This window comes from Adiantum capillus-veneris, chromosome 5, assembly GCF_014529385.1.
Source record: "Adiantum capillus-veneris isolate H3 chromosome 5, ASM1452938v2, whole genome shotgun sequence".
In the NCBI taxonomy this organism is placed as follows: domain Eukaryota; kingdom Viridiplantae; phylum Streptophyta; class Polypodiopsida; order Polypodiales; family Pteridaceae; genus Adiantum; species Adiantum capillus-veneris.
The window spans coordinates 150767982-150774713 of NC_140935.1; the positions used below are offsets into that span (position 1 = coordinate 150767982).

Genomic DNA, 6732 nt, shown 5'->3' on the forward strand with positions numbered 1-6732 from the left:
AAGAAGATTAGACACAATAAGGAAACTCCATTAGTCAAAAGCTTAGTTACATATCGACTCTTGTGTGCTTGTTACCCACGACTTCTACCATAAAAAGAGTTACAACTGTCTAACTGAATGTTCTTGGCATACATATCCGACTGAGCAAAATCCGACCTAACCATATGCCGACCAAGACTAATTCCGACCAGCATTATATATTCCGACTGAGCACTATTCTGATCATTCTATTACCCTTTCAACACATCGGTGGTCGATTTCAAATAATTCAACACGAATTCACATATCCCTTGATCCAAAACAAAGTATGACCAAAACAGTTTCAAAATTTACATATTCTACTCGGTCTATAAATGCTAAGGCATTATTCACTTCTCAGTAGCTTCAAAAACATCACCACTTGCAACTGCATCAAAAGAAACCTCCACCTGCTGAGAATTGTCATCAACTTGAATTGTAAAATCTGCTAACTCAATATCATGTAACTCTAATTCAGGCTCAGCATTCACTTTCTTCTCTAATTATTGACCTTTCATCTCCTGTAATGGGTTTTTTGAACATTCAGCTAAGTCTGATTTCCGCTGCTCCTCTTCAACTACTACCTTCTCCTTCTGTTTTGCTTTTAGTTCTTGGACCTTCTTAATTCAATGTTCTCTTTCCTTCTTGAGTTGTTCCACCTCCATCATCAAGTCAGCTTCATGTGTACTGACAAAACCAATTATGACCATTTCATAGGGGTGCTTCAAGATAGTGGTCAATCTCTCCTTCATTGTTGTCCATGCCTCTTGCATTGTACTCAATTGCTGCCTAAGTACCTGTACATCCCCTTATGACATCAATACTCCATTGATATCTAGATCCTCTTGATTCAAAACATGCTTCTCCATATCTAGCAAAGGTTTAAGCCTTTGTTTAGACATCATATTCTGACTCTGCAAATCTACACTTCTGTTGGCCAATTGCTCCAACTCATGGTTCACTTTTCCTTCCAGAGTCATTGTGCATTCTCTGAACATCCCCAAAGACATTTTGACCTTTGCTATTTCACCCTTATGCTGCATCAAAACATCCTGCATCTCATCTTTATGCTTCAAATTTAAATTTTCGATCTCTAAATTCAAATTCTGCACAATGTCAAGCTGTTCTTGCAATAGTACCTCTGCATCCCCTGATTTTGACATGGAATTCACTTGATTGTCTAACTGTGTTTGTTGCCTGCTCAGAAACTGTTGAACCTCCCCTAGCATGTGTATAGCCATCCCTGCATCTTCAATGATAACACCCTGTTGCCTTTTCTTGACAGTGCTTGCTTCAAAGTTCAGTTGTCTTACTACTTTGAACACTTTTGAATCCACTTTTCTTTTCTTTGAGAGTGTGAACACCTTCCCCAATTTAGTTGTTGGCACCTTCTCATTAGATGTAATGATTAGAGCCTCTAGTTTCTTCATAGATTCACTCATCTCTGTATTTAGTACTGCCTTCAATGCTTCCTCCTCTGAATATCCTGCTTGTACCAAAAACCTAAAGGAAGACATTTTTTCCTGATTTTTTTGCACATCTACTGGCAGCTCTACCTTTTGACTTGAATTCTCATCATCCTTTAACACCTCTGTTTTGCTCAACAATCCTGCACCTATGTGCTCATCTACACCCTTATGTTCACCCAGGGATTTGTTTGAAAAACTGAACATAGCTGCTAAGAATGCTGACAATCTGCTACAATTTTGAGCCTTTCTTTTGTCTGACATGTAAACCTCAGCTGTAATTTTATCATAGAGCCAATTTACCCAATTATTGTACCCCCCTATTTTGCAAAATATAATGGTCCATAATTTTCCTTTGACATATAGTCAAACTTGATGAGAAAGCATAATCTTTCCAAATACCATTTGAGCTACTCTCTCCCGGCATAATTTACATTCTTCAGCATGTAATACTTCCTATTACCCTCTGTAGGCCCAAACTCCTTTCTCAATATAGCTTCAAAACACTTAAGGATTGTGAGGATACCCTTCAGTGGTAAATGAAATACTTGTGAAATTAGTTTTGGGGTAAAAGCTACTATGCTTGAAATCATGCATCTGGTTTTCCTGAGAATATCGAGTTGGGATTTTGCATAATAGTTAAATTTTCATTCCTCCCATGGCAGTGTTGCAAATGCATATAGTCCTATCTTTTCTAACCATGCCACATTGGACTCTAGTGTCAAGTCTAGAAATACCTTAAAATCCATAAAAGGATCCATCAATGACTGCTGCAGTTTTGCTGTGCTGAGAGGGGTGTCTGTAGCCGCTTCTTCTTCTCCTAAATTTTCCTCCTCCTCAGGGCTGCTGATGTTGACAGTCGGCACTTGTCCCTTGCGATGCATCCTTCTCGGCGGTTCATCAAACTCCAGCTCGGGTTGCACGGCAGTGTTAGACTTCCCTCTCACCATAGCTTGAGTTATGTGCAGGGTGGGTGTGTACTTGAAGAAATCTGGCGACAACATAAGAGAGTATAGAGCTCGACAGAGTTGATGGTTCGCACCTTTAGGTAGTGCACCCTGCTTTTTACTCAAGCAAAATAGTACGCGTTGTGCTATAATTTCAGCTAATGGAGAATCATCCCGCTTTTTGAAGAAGTAAATCTTCAAATCTGCCTTTAAAAATCCGACCCAAAAATATCCGATTAGCAAGATTCCGACCTTAGGTATTCCAAAAATCTGATTTGACCATTTTGAACTAGGATTCCTCTGTCTCAATACCAAGTAGGACAAAATAACGCAGTCCAAGGGCAGGAAAAACCTCAACCTGTGTTGGGACATCAGCCTACTTTACCCCAAGAAAACAGAGCCATGGTAATAATTTCACAACCCATAGAGGCACCTGCGAATCAGAGTATGATCCAGGTAGTTTCCTACTGAGAAGATTTAGACAACTCCTATGAGAGAGGGTTAGACAATAGTGCCTATGCTTCTGAAGGAAAAATTCCATGGATAGTTTTTGAAGAGATGTCAGAATCATCATACATAACACAACAAAAAAAAACCATTACCTGGTCAATGAAGATATGCTCATGTTCATGGCAACTCAGAACTACAGACCTAGGGGATACCCTCCTACAACCGGAAAACTGATGGGGACTCCACAAGCTTCTCCACCAGTAGGACAATGCTATGAATGCGGCGGTGATCATTGGGCAAGAAGTTGCCCACACAAAGGAGAGGGTATCAAACTCTTTGATTATTGTGAGGGATGTACAAATGACCATCTTATTCCACATTCTCCAAAAAACTCTGATAACAAAGGGAAGGCTACCATGAACAAAATTGGAATTAAATCAAGCTCAAGTGGATTAGAAACGGAACCAACAATCCAATGAATGTAGTAACAAGAGCACAAGCAGAAGAGGTTGCAAGGAACCTCCCAGCCAAACCAAGATAGAAAATTTCTCGATTAGAACCCCTAGGAAATCTTGGAAGGCAAAAAGGGACAAGATGAAAGCCAAAAGGGTTAAAAAATTTCAACTTTAGAAACCAAATTGCAACAAACAGAGGAACAGTTGAGAATGGAAAGGGACCTTAAAGAAAAGGTCGATGTAGCAAAACCATCGGCAATACCTTCGAGAGGATCCGTCTTGGTGGACAAGGTCTTTGAGACATTAATGCAATCTTGAAAGCTTATGAAGCTAGGTTGAAGCCCAACCAAACCAAGAGCATAAATTGTTAACAGGTTATGAAAAAGAGAGGTTGAAGATGTGCAAGGAGCTCATCCAGGTAGCTCGAGCTCTTATGGAACCACATCTTCATACTGCTCTAAGGACTGAGATATTGATCTGGAAAAAATTCAAGAGTTAAAGGAGCAAGGTATCAAAGACAAAGACCAAAAAGAATCGGTAGTTGAAACACTTTTGGATACGAGGATGGCAGCCAATACGACAGATGGGGTGTATTCACAGGCAGCTATGCCAATTCCTGAAGTGGAAGAACCATGGCCACATGACTTGTGAGAGGATATCAAAAACAAAAAAGATGGAAGCACGAAGCTTTAGTCAGCTCCTATCATTGAGATCCATCTAGAACATGAGTTCTACCCGGGTGATATCCGATCATTGTATGGTGATGCGGGTACAAAAATGTCGGAAGACAGCAAACCTCAGTCTTTGAAGACTTTACCTTCATTCATTGGCAACCATGAAACCAGATCAGAAGTAAGGAAAGTACCATCTCAATGGAAATCGGTGCTAAGATGATGGATATCGAAACTCTTCATGAGCTGATGTCGTCCCCTATCCATTGTACGCTAACTCTATCAAAGTTACTGCATGTAAGACCTCATCTTTGTGAAGAGGTGGGATTTTTTTTTTGGAGAAAATAGGGTTGGTAATTCAACCACCAATTGTTTCTCCAAAAACACCAAATAATCTAACCTCAAAACAAACTAAACACGAGCCAGTACCAATGAATAAGGTGGGAATTGTGAAGGAGAAGAAGCGAACACGACCTTGCCCGTTGAGTACAAAGGAGTAAAAACGGTTGCTATATTGGATAGTAGAGCTGTAATTGCCATAGCAACCAAAGCAATGTGGGAAAAATGGGGAAAGCCCGCTCTAAGAAAAACTAGAATGAAACTACAATTAGCGGATGGATATCTGAAGAGACCTATTGGTATTTTGGAGCAAATTGTAGTAACCTCTTGTGGAATTTCATATGAACACACCTTTACTATTATGAATTTTGATGAGAGCAGCAATTTTGATATCATATTGGGCAGACCATCCATGTGTCAACTCAAAATGGTACAAGACTGGGCTATGACTATATCTACTTAAGACACAAGGATGTCACTATGAAGATCAGTGTCACATATCATAGTTATAGAGATGTGGAACGAACCCCAAGAGAAGAGTTAAGCAAAAATACCCACTTGGCTGCAAAACAAAGTGCACATTTGGATGTATGGAGCTTCTGAGAGTGGCAGTTTGAAAAAAGAGAATTGTATTTATGATAGATTAGTACAAGACGAGGCGTATGTACTAGAGCCTTTTTCGGAAGAGATGTTCGAACCTTTGGGATGGCATCAGATACTGGCCACCCTTGATGTGTGAGTGAATGAGGTGACACTGACTAAATTTTGTGATGAGGAAGGATATGATATCATTCCATTCCAGATGATGAGTATCATCTTAAGTCCAAAATCAGGATTAGAAGTCCCTGACATGGAGGGAGTTATAAACTACCGAAGCATTCACTACAAGAGGTTGTGTGCTCTTGTGACGCTGTTAGTGACGGAAATACACTGGGTTTTTATAACCCCCGGCGTCGCTAAAACCGTCGCTAATAGCGTCGCTACGAGAGCGTCGCTATTTGCGTCGCTATATAGAGACGCTCATAGCGACGGTCATAGCGACGGTTATAGCGATGTTTACACAGAAGTCTATAGCGATGCTCATAGCGACGCTACAAAGCCATAAATAGCGACGGTTATAGCGACACCCGAGAGAAATTTTTTTTGGTGACAGGGCATTGAATGCCCTGCCACCCATCAACCATATTGTACTTGATTCACTTTTTAAAAAAGTGCAAGGATAGATAATAGACCCAAAATAGTCACCCACAAGACGCATTGTTTGCAAAATTGACAAGCGTAAAATTGACAATTGTACACATCATAGGCAAAATGAATTGATTGGAAAATGTAATAATGACAATTGTACAACATCATAGGCATAAAGAATTGATTGGCAAAATGAACTGCGGTGACAAATGTAATAATATACATGGTTCAAAAAGACGTATAAAATCCGTCTTATGATACATAAGCTATGAGAAACCCTAAACTAATGCTATCTAGCTACGGCTAAACTGACGTCGTCTAGTCAGACGTCTCATCGCGTCCAAGCGGCGTATCTGTCGGATTCTGCAAAAAAAAGACGATAAGACAGCTTTCAGTAAGTATAAACATATAACGACATTTATAAAACAATACAAAAAATAGAAAAGAGTAAACCCTAATACTAACCATGCCGCCGCGAGAACTGAGAATGTCCATCAGGGCGTTTAAGCCCTTCCTGCCTTCGTACTCGCGCTCGTACGGTGTGGGATCACGTCCTGTCATCGACCACTGTCAAAACATACAAAGAATTCATTATGTTAGAATTAAAAAATTCATAAACCCTAAACTATCGAACATAAAGAGCAATGCGAAAACACTTACAAAATCGGCCTCAAATGATGCCCATCCACCGCTCCCCAAGTGGTGCGAGCTCCCTGCCTCTACTCGCGCTCTGGCTGCATCCTTTTGTTGCTTCCACTTGTCAAGATTCTCGCACGCTGCTTTTTTCGCATTCTTCCAATCTTCTTTGGCCAGCCAATCTGGCCTGTTCCACCCATGCTTGATTGCTTTTTGCACTTCGAAACGCTTGTGTTTGCAGTATTCGCGCATTCGAATCTTCATCAGGTCTTCATTGAAGCGCTGATCCCGTGTTGGAACGGGAAACTCATCATGAAGTATGCTGATGACTCTGTTTTTTAAAACACTTGGTACTTCACTCCCTTTGTTTAGTATGTAGTGTCTAAATAGCTGAGAGCAAAGACCACGCATGCGCGAGATCACCTTCTTGCTGTCATCATCCATGATGATGCCGCCGCTGAAGTCGACGGAGTAAGGCAAGCCCTCTGGCCGGTGACACGTGAACCTGGGTGTCCCAGCAGGGGTCTCTAGCGGCGTGTCGATGGGGGTACAGACGTCAGGT

General features: G+C 40.9%; 1 pseudogene; it reads right to left on the reverse strand.

The window, feature by feature from the left end:
* Positions 1 to 322: 322 nt before the first annotated feature.
* LOC147458287 (uncharacterized) lies at positions 323 to 1691 on the reverse strand (annotated as a pseudogene).
* Positions 1692 to 6732: the final 5041 nt, after the last annotated feature.